Source organism: Egretta garzetta, unplaced genomic scaffold, assembly GCF_000687185.1.
Source record: "Egretta garzetta isolate BGI_Z169 unplaced genomic scaffold, ASM68718v1 scaffold287, whole genome shotgun sequence".
NCBI lineage: Eukaryota > Metazoa > Chordata > Aves > Pelecaniformes > Ardeidae > Egretta > Egretta garzetta.
This window is the reverse complement of record NW_009260435.1, coordinates 615,873-628,973: the sequence shown is the minus strand read 5'-3', so window position 1 is coordinate 628,973 and position 13,101 is coordinate 615,873. Positions and strand designations below refer to the sequence as shown.

The following is a 13,101-nucleotide window of genomic DNA, read 5'->3' as shown; positions in this document are numbered from 1 at the left end:
AAACAGCCAAGCAAAGAACTTGAGCTTCCCCTTCGGCTTCCCCTGAAACGAGAGCAGAGGGTACCCAACGAAACAGCACCAAGTAACGGTCTGGATGCCCTGAGTTCAGAGAGGACTGAAATGGAGCTTCCACCTTGATTAAACATTGAGTTATGATAAATATTTAAGAGGGGGATTTTGAACCCTTGCTATCTTATCAAAAAAGGCTTTAAGGAACACTCTGATTGCAATCTGTCCTAAGTGCACTCGCTCACCTTACATCTTCCTCTGAAACGCACAGTATCTGGATCACACGCTGCCTGTTAACTATTATCAAGGTGCACTTTGCTCATATTTTGGATTTTTTTTTTCCTTCTTTTCCAATGATCCCTTTACGGGTTACATGAGTCACACAGCTGATATTCATCTAGCGTCTGCACAAGGGACATTTCCAGTTCCAGTCCCACCCTGGGAGGAGAGATAAACCCCTCCTAATTCAAGTCTACAAGAAGTCATCCGAAATGGCATTTGTCTTATTAGGTACAGTCAAGTTCATGCTCCCAGATTTCAGTCCCAGGTTGGATCATGCAATAACGCTAAAAAAACCAAACCAAACCAAACCAAACAAACAAACAACCCCAAAAAAACATCTAGTCCAAGGAGTTTTCTTGCAAGATCCCTTTGATTCACATCTGAAGAGGGGTTTCTTCAGTTCTTCACACACGTTTGAAGAGAAGGGTAACCAAGCTCTGGTACAGAGCACTCGCCTCTCCCAGCCTTCGCAGCAAATGATTTGTTTGACATTCCCCCACTTTCTACATTGCTTTACTAAATCATTAACAGGCTCTTAATGTAGTGCTCTTTAGAACAGCCTGCTCAGCTGATACTCCTCCTCTAGCCCAAGCACAAGCCAGTAACCCAAATGCAGATATTTGAGATCCTTTTTCCCTACCTGACAGATTCAGAAAGCTTGCCATGTACTCAGGTGACACCACTGGCCCTCTAAAGAGAGGAGGTGACACTTTCCAAGAAAAGCCCACTTGCCTCCATTCATCAAGGCCTCTGCTGCTTCCCCGGAGTTTTTGTAGAGATTCACTTCTTGTGATCCCTTCGTGGTTCTTCTTCTCTGTGTGTGAACCCCATTTAGGAGAGACCAACAATCCATACATGCCCCAGAAGTCAGGAAGATGCCTGAAGCCTGGAACTTGCACCAGGATGAAAAAGATCTTTGAAGGAAAAGCCAAGCGAGTTCTCCATAAGATGGAGCAACTGCAGAGCAACCCTCTACAGCAACCCCCAGCAGGAACTCCTGTCGGTTCTTCCCCTGCCTGGGCTTATCAGACCTATTTGTGAACAAGTTTAAGTCATTAGAGCAACAGTAGAAAACCAACCCAACAATACCCGAGAGCTTTGTGCCAGGTTAGAGAGTCAGGGCAGCTCAGGAACAGGTTTGACGAACACCAGCAGCAGTACCTGGGAAAGGCAGGACTACAACCTCCCCTTTTGGGCACAGTAGTTACCACCACAGCCTTGCAAGCTTTTAATGCTCCGCAACAGGAGCTTTCAATACCAAGCACGGTATCGAAACACCAAGTTTCGTGTTTAGGTGCAAAACTACATCAACAGCTCCTCCAATGAGCTAAGACGACTACTGGATTAATCAAAAATTGGACTATTAGAACTGGATTTTTGGCAGGCACAGGTCAGCAGCAAGGCAAGAAACTAAAAAAATAATGCACAGTTGGTCAGCCATGACATGAACACGAGCGAAACAGCACTGGGCAAGCATTGCTATCATCATATATATATATATTTATTTTTTTCCTCTGTGTAATCAGTATGACACAGAGCAGGACATTAATATGCACACACTTCACTCGTCATTGTTGTCCCTGCCCTGTTCTGGCCTACCAGCTGATTGCTGCCCACAAGGAACGCCTAGCTGCCTGCTGGTCATGATCCTACACTAGAAAAGCTAAAGAGAAGTATTATGAACACCTCCTCCCACTTTCTGCATAAAAAGGTGGAATTTCAAGAATTTTTTCCCTTTTAAAGGGACTGAGAACTTCATGTTCAATTACTTTCTTCATCCCTTATTGCTTTTTTTTTTTCTCCTGGTTTCAGTTTCTACTTGTCCCACCTTGAAACACTTTGACACACGAGCTGCAGTATGTTGTACAGCAAATCTCCTTTGAATGTGTACAGCACGCTGAGAAATGCTGAGGTTTTCCTTCCAGTAAGTACATCTTCTAGAGCTCTTCAGAAACACTGCCTCCCCACCCTGCCCCAATATTCTGGAAACGCAGGGAGTTCATAAAGTTGGAATAATTGAATCGAGAAATGCCCTCCCGCTATCCTGCCTCCATCCACGATGATCACAGATGCTGCAGGGAGCGGTAAGCTTCTGCAGTCTGCTCCAGCATCCACAACCACTGGATTACAGATGTTGGCACAGACGTGCCTGCTCACTCCTACCAGCATTCATTTTATGGACCTGCTGATCACAGGTTTGCCTAACCACTTTTTGAATGCATCTAAACCATCAGCTTCCACAAGCTCCTAGAAGGACAAAGATCCAGAAGTTTGTTGCCTACTTTTTCAAGAAATGCTTCCAATCCTAAGAGTCTCAGACATTTCAGACTCCCTAGGACAGGCAGCCGCTCCTCTACCTTCAACTCAACCGCCCTTCTCCGCAAATTTTCCAGCTCCACTGAAGGTGCAATGACCAGAAACACACACCACAACAGATGTGGTCACACACTCACCTACTGAAATCCACTCAGCATATTACTCAATAATGCTATAGTCCTAGATTAATATTTCAGCCCTCCAAAAAAAAAAAAAACCAAAACGCATACTACCTGCAGCAAGCAAGAGACCAGCGTGCCAACAATAACCAAGTCAATGCCAGGGAGATAAATCCTGATGGTCCCAACCAGCAAACCGTGCCCTTGCCAAACAACTGGCTCACCTGCAAGGGTTTCTTTCACAAGCCAAAAAACCCACACCGCTCACTGCATTGCTAAATGTGAGCAAGCGCAGCAGACACTTGAAAATCCTGCTCGACTTCCCAGTGACAACTTTTCCCATTCAGCTGGCAGCTTGCTACCAACTTCAGAGAAGTCTGGCATTTTTCGAGGATGGCAGAAGAGCTCCTGAAGCCTGATTACACACTGAAAGCATCTTCTTCCTTACTCCCGTAGGATGAATTATGTATTTAATTAGAAGCAGCCTTCACGAAAAGCTGCTAAAGTTGAACATGGAGGATAAGTCTCACTTCACACAAGGAGACAAGCCCACGCAATAAAGCAGATACCAGAACTGTCCACCTCTGTGCACCGTCTCACACACTCTAAAAACTTCTCCCAGAAGCTGGAGTAAAGCACTATTTTGTACAGATAAATTTAACCTCACCTCAAAGGCAAACATTACCATCAACACAGTTAGGAAATTACATCTCTAGAAAGCCACTTTGATTCAACTTCCACTTTCAATCCCTAACCTTCAGTGTAGCTGTCCATTAGAAATGTTCATTACCAAGTAATCTGCTCTACGCATCCAGTGGCATCTGTCTTCTTTCTTTGAAACCTTAATACCCACCGGTGAGGCTCGCTTTGTACCAGGAGATCACTTGTAGACCCTTTGAACTGCATCCAGGTAAGGAGTTAATCGCTGCCAACAGCGGCATTGAAAGCATTGGCCAATGATCCAACACAAAAAGCTTTTCGGTGTCTCTGAGCCCCAAAGCTCCGTCTACCACAGAAAAACCAGCCTTTACATTTTGATATAGATAAAGTAGAAAAAGTCCTTGCAACACAAGGTCACACCAAGCTTGCTAGAAGACTAAATTTAGCCACCTTTGCCTCAGGCAAGTCTATTAGTTAGGGGAAGCTCTGATACCGTTGTTGAGCACTGGTCCAAGGGTAAATCCCTTAGAAGACTTAGCTCCATTTAATTGCAAATGATCTCAAAGCTATTAACAGTGAGCTCTATCTCAATTCATCAAAGAGGAGACGCATTTGAATACCACACAAAACTAGCATCAGGACCCTGAGATACTGTTTGAAGGTTGGTTTGCTCAAGTGGTGTAAACTATTACTACATTTAGTGTTGGAGTCAGTAAGAGAGGAGCTCAAGAAGATTTAACAGATGGGGTTTCAGCACAAGTGTGTTTTAGAACACCTCCTTAGCAAGCAGATTTCCTACTCTAATACGCCTCGCACTACAGTTATAACATGCTACAGAAGAGCAGATCAACGAGAACACAGGGATTATTCCAAGCTTTTGTAAATGTTAGCAGAGACTGATTGAACAGTTTGTGAAGACAAGCCCCGGGTTACCAAAAGGTGCAACAGGGAACAGCTTTGTCAAACATTTAATAATTTTCCAAGCCAAAAAGGTGTCGATGACTCAGATTCTTCAGCTGCATTGGGTCACAGAATCCCAGAATTGCAGAGGTTGGAAAGGACCTCAGGAGATCAACCAGCCCAACCCCCCTGCTCAAGCAAGCTCACCCAGAGCGGGGTGTACAGGACATCGTGCAGGCAGGCTTTGAATATCTCCAGAGAAGGAGCCTCCACACCCCCCTGGGCAGCCTGTGCCAGGGCTCGGTCACCCTCAAAGTCAAGAAGTTCTTCCTCACATTCAACTGGAACCTCTTATGTTTCAGTTTGTGCCCATTGCCCCTTGTCCTGTTGCTGGGCACCACTGAGAAGAGTCTGGCTCCACCCTCGTGACACCCACCCTTGAGATATTTGCACATGTTGATGAGATCCCCTCTCAGTCTTCTCTTCTTCAGGCTAAACAAGCCCAGCTCCTTCAGCCTTTCCTCACAGGGAAGATGCTCCAGTCCCCTCATATCTTTGTAGCCCTCCTCTGGACTCTCTCTAGGAGTTCCTCATATTTTTTGAACCAGGGAGCCCAGAACTGGACACAGTACTCCAGGTGGGGTCTCACCAGGGCAGAGTAGAGGGGGAGGAGCACCTCCCTCGCCCTGCTGGCCACACTCCCCTTAATGCAGTCCAGGATACCATTGGCCTTGGCAACAAGGGCACACTGCTGGCTCATGGTGAACTTCTCGTTCACCGGGACTCCCAGGTCCCTCTCGGCAGAGCTGCTTCCCAGCAGGTCAGCCCCCAGCCTGTACTGGTGCATGGGGTTAAAGCTCCCCAGGTGCAGCACCTGACACTTGCCCTTATTGAACTTCATCCAGCCTGTCCAGGTCCCTCTGAATGGCAGCACAGCCTGCCAGCATATCAGCCTACCAGTTTTGTGTCATTAGCGAACTTGCTGAGGGTACGCTCTGTCCCCTCATCCAGGTCATTGATGCATAAGCTGAACAAGACTGGGCTGAGTACTGAGCCCTGGCGGACTCCACTAGCTACCCGTCTCCAACCAGATTCTGCGCTGCCGATCAGAACCCTCCAAGCCCTGCCATTCAACCAGTTCCCAATCCAGTCTTAGGATTAGTATCAGCCACAAGCCCACAGAAGGATCACGGCACTCAAGTGAGGTTCAACATCCAGGATTGCTGCAAGCATTCAACAGAATCTACCTGCAGAAAAAAAAAAAAAAAAAAAAAAAAAAAATTGTTTTCAAGGCACCGCTGGGGTACATCTACACTATCTGCCTCAACCCTGCAGGCCTTCAGAGACCCCAAAGAACCTATTTTGGTGCAAGAAAGCCAAATCAGAGTATTAACTCAATCACACAAACAAAAACCAGGATTATTGAGATGATTGCACCAAGTCCAAATGAGCACAAGGTTCCTTACAGTAGGTGTTGAGTATATACAGTCCAACTAGACACCTGTACATCAGACTCCATCCCCTTGAGTCTCGGCAAAGAGATGGTACCACAGAAGGCTGCCTGAACATCCGACATTCACCCCCCCCACAGCTGCTCTTACATCCGAACCTGCCCCTGCGGCATCCCCAGACCCTCAAGTCCCCCAGCTTATACACTGCAAGCCAAAGCCCTGAGCTGCCGCCACAGCAGCCAACAAGTTACCCCCAAAACCCTGGTTTTGATCACGTTGCCTCCTTAATGTCGAAGCACTTGGTTTTCTGTGGATACCGGAGAGAGAACAGAACAAGTGGTTCCAAAACACCACGCTCCCAATCATAGATCTTGACAAGTGAAGGCACTCTGGCACGCACAATAACTACTAACATTTAGAAGTGATAAAAAACACTGAGTACCAGTGCTGCATCCAGTAAATCTAGACAAAAACAAAGGACTGCATATTGGTTTGGAGCCTAATACCAGTTTTGGATCTTAACCACTGAACAGCATAAATTTCAGCAGAGAGACTCTTCCTACAGACACGCAGCACAGCCTAACTATGATTTACCGTCGCTGGTGTTGCATCTGTCACCAGTAAAACTGAAGCTTTAGTGCTGCCAACACCACACGGAGCTTTTTCAGAATTAGAAACCTGTCAAAACCTTTCCAAACAGAGGACAGCTGGGAAGCAGGATCAGATGCCGAAGTGGCTGCAGGCCTGATCTCAGCTGCAGGATGATCATCCAGAGAACCTGAGTACCTCCCAAACATCTAACATGGCACTGATGCTAAGCCAGCTGAGGTAGTCCACGGCGAGCAAAACGGGACTGCAACCATGGAGCAAACCTTTTTGCGGGTGGGGAAGAACCTCACTACCCAGTGGATACACACACAGCACATATTTTGGAAACATTTACTTCCATCTATGAATTTACTTAATGCACACGTTGTTACCTGCTGCTGCAGCCCTGCCAAAAAGCGACAGCGAGAACGACTCTTCATGAGCCTCCTAAAGGTGAGACCTTTGAAGTCTAACTTGGACTTGAAAAGAGACAGCTACAAAGGATGTGGTCTCTGCTTCATTAAAATAAGACGTTACAGGTTCTTGAGTTTCATTTGTTCATCGAAACTTGTCCTTTTAAAATTGAGGAAATAAAAACAAGCTGTAGAAACTAGCCTTGTACGTTACAAAGGAAGACAGTTATGAGGTACCTAAGGACAGCCAAACTAACCAAACCCAGGGTTGGTTGCTACTAGACTTACAATTAAGCAACTTGCACCAAACTTCATAAAAGCTGGATTGTTTCATTACGCTTGCCAGAACGGGTTCTATCAGCGGAACAATATTATAAGCCATATTTTAAAGGACTTCCTCTTACTTGCTTTTTAATAAATCCAAGTAAGCAAAGGTCGGGTCTACAAGGAATTTTGAGTCATGAGGAATGAAATCTTGACGACCCAGTAAGTCCGAGATGCTTGAGATTGCTACGCTTCAGACACCCACCTCCAGAATTCTATCCAAGAGTAGTAATAATTCATATGGCCTGCCTTGCAATGAGGAAGATCAGACAGAGGCAGAGTTCCTTCGAGTCAGTTTTTCCTGTAGTATGCTCTACATTAACACGAAGGAAGAGAAACGACCACATCTGAACATACTCTCTGATTTATACTCCAGAGTGAACAGGCAGCAGCTAGCAAAGGAACCCCAAGTTTGGTTTGTTATTTCTACAAACAAGGTGTTACCCTAATTACAGGTGCAATGAAGACAAGTATTTAAGAAAAAACATGTGCAGATGCCAACCTCCTAAGCTCACAAGGCCTCCTGCTATGTTATTTGAATTAAATTATGAACTGAGCTCCATAGCAAATCGCTAAGATGGAAGCGATCGTATTTGGCGACATAAAATAACTTCAACAAACATGTGCTTCAGATCAGTTGGCTTCACAGAGTTCAAATGGGTTTCTCCCCAACTGAAGAAGAAAGGATCGAGAGCAGCCCTGCCAAGAGGGACTTGGGGGTACTGATGGATGAAAAGCTGGACATGAGCCAGCAATGTGCACTGGCAGCCCAGATATCCAACCATCTCCTGGGCTGCACCCCCAGCAGAGTGGCCAGCGCCGAGGGAAGTGATTCTGCCCCTCGACCCTGCTCTGGCGAGACCTCACCCTGAGCTCTGGAGCCCTCAGCACAAGAAGGACATGGAACTGTTGGAGCGGGGCCAGAGGAGGACTACTAAAATGATCCGAGGGCTGGAGCACCTCTCCTAGGAGGACAGGCTGAGGGAGACCTGATTACGGCCTTTCAGTACTTAAAGGGAGCCTATAGGAAAGACGGGGACAATCTTTTTAGTAGGGCCAGCTGTGACAGGACAAGGGGTAATGGTTTTAAACTGAAACAGGGTAGGTTTAGACTGGATATAAGGAAGAAATTCTTTACAATGAGGGTGGTGAAACCCTCGCATGAGTTGCCCAGAGAGGTGGTGGAGGCTCCATCCCTAGACACATTCAAGGCCAGGTTGGACAGGGCTCTGAGCAACCTGATCTAGTTAGTGGTGTCCCTGCTCCCTGCAGGGAGGTTGGACTAGGTGACCTCTAAAGGTCCCTTCCAACCAAAAACATTCTATGATTCTCCTACAGCTTACCTAACCTGGTGTCAGCACTGAAGTACAGCGATTCCTTGTGGGCTGGAAAAGAGGAGTAGTCCTACAGAAAGCAGGTATTCCAGAGTTTTCTCAGCATCATCATGAACTGTGTGAACTCGCCAAGCTTTGTCAATAGACATTAAAACACATCTATAGGACAGCAGCTACTCAGGATGTTTAATAAATGATGTGGCCTCCTCTAATGTACCATGCACAATATGGCCAGCTCATCTTAGAAGACGACAGAAACGTGACAGCTTCAGAAAAAAACGAAGGTGGATTCAGGACTGCAAAGAAACCTTCACTCCTTTGTAAACAGCCACAATTTTCCCAGCCTAAAGGAATGTCGTAACATAATTATAACAAGGGGAAGGAAAAAAAAAAAAAAAAAAGAGACAATCCAGATAGCAGACGCAGATGGGAAAACCATTTTCCCATCTCACCACTGAATATCCCCAATTCGCTCATTGAATGCTAGGAGTAGCAAATCCAAGCTACTCAGTTGTCTTCCACAAAGCAGACACTGTCAGTCTAATCTTCAGGGTAGAATTGCTGTCTACTCTTCAGGCTATTAAGTTATTATCTAGGAGAGATTTACTCACAGACAAGCAAACCAAAACAGAAGATTCAGGCAGGAGAGAGACACCTATCCATTTTGGAAGCTGAGCTGCTCTAAATAGATCTTATGAGAAGGAATGGTGTATGAAAAGCCAGGAGAAAATGGTGGTAATCTCATGCTGATGGTGCTTCATTGTTGGTTTTGCCAACTTCCAGAAAAAAGCTGCCTTTTCAGAGAAGGTAGGTAGTGTCTGAAGAACCAGAAATCAAACAGGTATTTTAGCAAGGAGTTAAAATACCTCCTCCCTCTATATAAAAAAAAAAAAAAAAAAGAAAAAAAAAAAGCAAGCAAAAGGTCTAGGGGGATTTAATATGGAATATAGTGATGAAGCAGGAACAACGAGCCTAAGATTTTACATCTCCATAGAATCACAGAATGGTTTGTGTTGGAAGGGACCTGTAAATCTGACCTAGTTCAAGCCCCCTGCCACAGGCAGGGACATCTTTCACTAGATCAGGGTGCTCAAAGTCCCCTCCACCCTGGCTTTGAACCCTTACAGGCATGGGCCATCCACAACTTCTCTGGGCAACCTGCTTCCAGTGTCTCACCATCCTCACCATAAGAAGTTTCTTATGTCCAATCTAACCCCACCCTCTTCCAGTTTAAAGCCGTTGCCCCTTGCCCTGTCACTATGGGCCCTGGTAAAAAGTCTCTCTCCAAGCCCCCTTTATAAATTGAAAGGTTCGAAGCTCTCCCCGGAGCCTTCTCTTCTCCAGGCTACACAACCCCAACCCTCAGCCTTTCTCCACAGCAGAGGTGTTCTGTCCCTCTGACCATATCCACGGCCTCCTCTGGACCCGCTTTAACAGGTCCACATCTTTCTTGCACCAGGGACCCCAGAGTTGGAGGCAGGGCTTCAGGTGGGGTCTCACAAGAGCAGAGTTGAGGGGGAGAGCCACCTCCTTCGAGGCGATTCCTTTACACCCTGCAGACTGTGCTTTTCTACCACTGTAGCCTTTGGTGGTCTCAGCTCTCTGCAGGTCAAGGTGACCACTGCCACGATTTCATCCAATCAGGAACTCTGCAGGACTCCATCACATCTTCAGCAACTACCTGTTTGTACAGGAACACCCTACTAAATAACGTTGGGAAGGAGCTGCTGCCCACGGTCCACAGAAGTACAGCTAGCATATAATGGAGGGAAGTTCCTAGAGGCAAAATTCAGGCTGAGAATCAGAAAGCAGTAACTGAGAGGTGTGTAACAGCATCTCAAAGAAGTGCTCCCACGCTCAGGCTTGGATTTGTTAGGAACTGAGAAGGTTTTTGGACAACTGGAAGCTTGTACAAGAATGAGGACTGAATTAACCAGAATAGCACTCGGACACTGGCACTTGCAATCAAGATTGAAGGCTCCTCTGATTTTTCAGAAGAGGAGCAGAGAAAACCAGCAGATAAAGAGTAGCATATATATATGAGGACGATCCAGCTTTTGGGGGAAAGAAGTTGATTCATGAGAACTTCATCTCCTCAAAACCCCCTATAGATGGAAGAAGAATTAGCCATGCAAAAATCAGACACTGGAAAAATCAATACAGTACGAGTAAGATAAGATGGAAAGACAAAACCAAAGCACAAGTGTGATTCTAGACAAACACTGGAAGTCCAGAAGTAAGAGGGAGAAACTCAAATGTCTGTTTTTCAAGTGATAGTATGGATACAGCAGGTTTGTGGAAAACACAGTGGAGGACAGGTGAGTCAATGGGACACTCAGAGCATACAAGGACTAAGCAAGCTTTTAGAGGATCTAAGCACCACCATGCCAGTAATCTAAGCTTACTGTGTCGGTAAGAAAAACCCTGTAAATCAGTCTTTCAAGCTTAAACCAGAAAACTAGACTCTCAGCCACCCAAGTAGTGATAGCAGCTGTGACCACGGGGTTGTACAAACAGGAAACATGGCATTAAATGGAGATTTCAAATGCCTCTGTGTAAACTGTGCAAGCATCAGGTCAACATACAACACGAAGACTAAGTTCCTCAATAGCATAAAGCCACTCCTCCCTGGCAGCGGACGAGAGAAGCAGCAATTCCTTCCTTCACCTTGAACGGCAGCTGGAGTACTGGTGTGAGCCCCTGCTGTGCGACCTGACCGTGCCATAGGAGTAATAGAAGCCAATCCAGCTGGCACAGCAAGGCTAAAAGTCGAACAAGGAAACTCAATACAAATTAATAAGGTTTTATTATTAAAAAAAAAATCCCATGATTTATTACTGGGTTAAATAATCATTAGACAAGTTCTCCCAAAAGTTAAAATTGTGTTTTATGCTATTTGTGCTGAGCTCAGCCATCGCCACTCTGCCTGCTTGACCCCGGTAAAGGAAGCCAAGCAAATAAGGCTTCGAGTGGCAAAGGACCACTCAGAAGACAGCAACAACCTCCCTTTACATACTAAGTCACCCAGAAGGAGGATGGGGAAGTTCCCCCTGTAGTTTCCTGGTTAAAGCTGCACCACAGTACCTGAGGGACACTTGCACCAGCTTTCACAGAGCGATTCAGAGGCATCCGAGCAACCACAAATCAGGCAGCCACACCAGGCAAATCAGAGCTGTCCTAAAGAATGGACTAGATGGACGCAGGGCTAATTATATTTTGTAAAATGAAGTCATGTCTCAGGAGTCAGTTGGAGGTTGTTGTCTTTTTGTTTTTTTTTTTTTTTTTTTTTTTTTTTTTGCAGGAGGCAGAGCGCATGAACAAGGAAAAGGCAGCTGATAGACTTCATTGAAAAAACCAAGCATACGACACGACAAGACCCTTTTAAAGCTCTTTGGAGAACAAAACTCCATAGGATAAAAGGAAAAATCCTTCACATAGGCAAATAACCGGTTAAAAAAAGATAAGGAAGAGGGAAATAAAGGCATCACTGGTCAGTTTGGTAGCAGAGGGGGCTCACCAAAGGATCCTGCTCTACTCAGCTGTATCAAGCCATGCAAGAAAAGGCAGTGCTAAGATGACAACCTTTGCTACTCTCAATAATTCAGCATGATCAGTAAATAAGAGCAGTGACTCTAAGGAATTGCAGTAAAATCTCGTGATACGAGTGGGTGATACAACTCAAAGCACAGCACATCAGGAACCACCCTGATTTCAACTTTAAAAAAAAAAAAAATATACAACAGGCTGAACTCACTCCAACACTGGGGAAGAGGAGGACACCAGAGCAACAGCAGAGTATTCCACAAAAATGACAGCTCCATGGATTATTTTGATCACTAACGAACACGCAGAACATCTGTAATTACACAGACAATAATATAGAGCAAAACAAATCCACAGAGCACGGTGTTTTCTGAAGAGGCACCTGCACCATAAATATCACCTGCTGAGCGATCAGCACCTCTGCCAAGCTCCCCTACTCGCTCGCACCACCCCTCCTGCCACCCTGATCTCCAGGAGGCTGGAGCAGAGCCGGCAGCGACAAAACGAGCCAGGAGGAGGGACAAGGAAAGGAAAGTCTAAGCAGATGAGGACAGTTCAGCCCAGCCAAGAGAACACCAGGAACAGAAAAAGTAGTTTCCCAAAATCATGAGTGTCACAGAGAAAGTGAAGAAGTAATTTGTTCTGATTTTGCTTCTTGCTATGTTTTTCTGGACACCCCGAGTTCTTGTTTTCCATATAAGAAGTATCCTACGCACTTAGCGTCCAGCTTTGTGCATCTCTGTGCAAAGCAGTGAATACCAAAATGGTTCAAAGCGAGAGCACAGATCCATGGAAGAGAAGTGCAAAGGTTACTAAATTCAAACACCTGGCTCAGAGGGTCATAAACTACTGGAAAGAGAAAAATAAAGCAATATTTCCCCAGATTAGATCTGTATTTGTGTATTTGCCTTCACAGGCATCTGCTACCAGTTACTAGTGAGCAGGATACTGGGTCAGCTGGATTCCTGGCCCCATCTGGTAGCACTTTTTAAGGCATTATACAGGATTTAATCTGTTAGCCTGAAAATACGCAGCAGCTGATTGCTTCAGAAACGCTGGAAATTAGTTTAAAAACCACAAAAAAAGGGGGCAGTCTCAGTGTAAGGAAGGCAGCAAGTGGCTGTGGACGAGGCTGCACTTACAATCTCACCCAGCTCATAAC

At 45.6% G+C, this 13,101-nt stretch overlaps 1 protein-coding gene across 2 annotated transcripts in view; it reads right to left on the bottom strand.

Moving 5' to 3' along the window:
• CSNK1G1 (casein kinase 1 gamma 1) overlaps positions 1-13,101 on the bottom strand; it is a 112,857-nt gene that overhangs the window by 99,338 nt on the left and 418 nt on the right. The gene's annotated exons all lie outside the window — the stretch shown is intronic.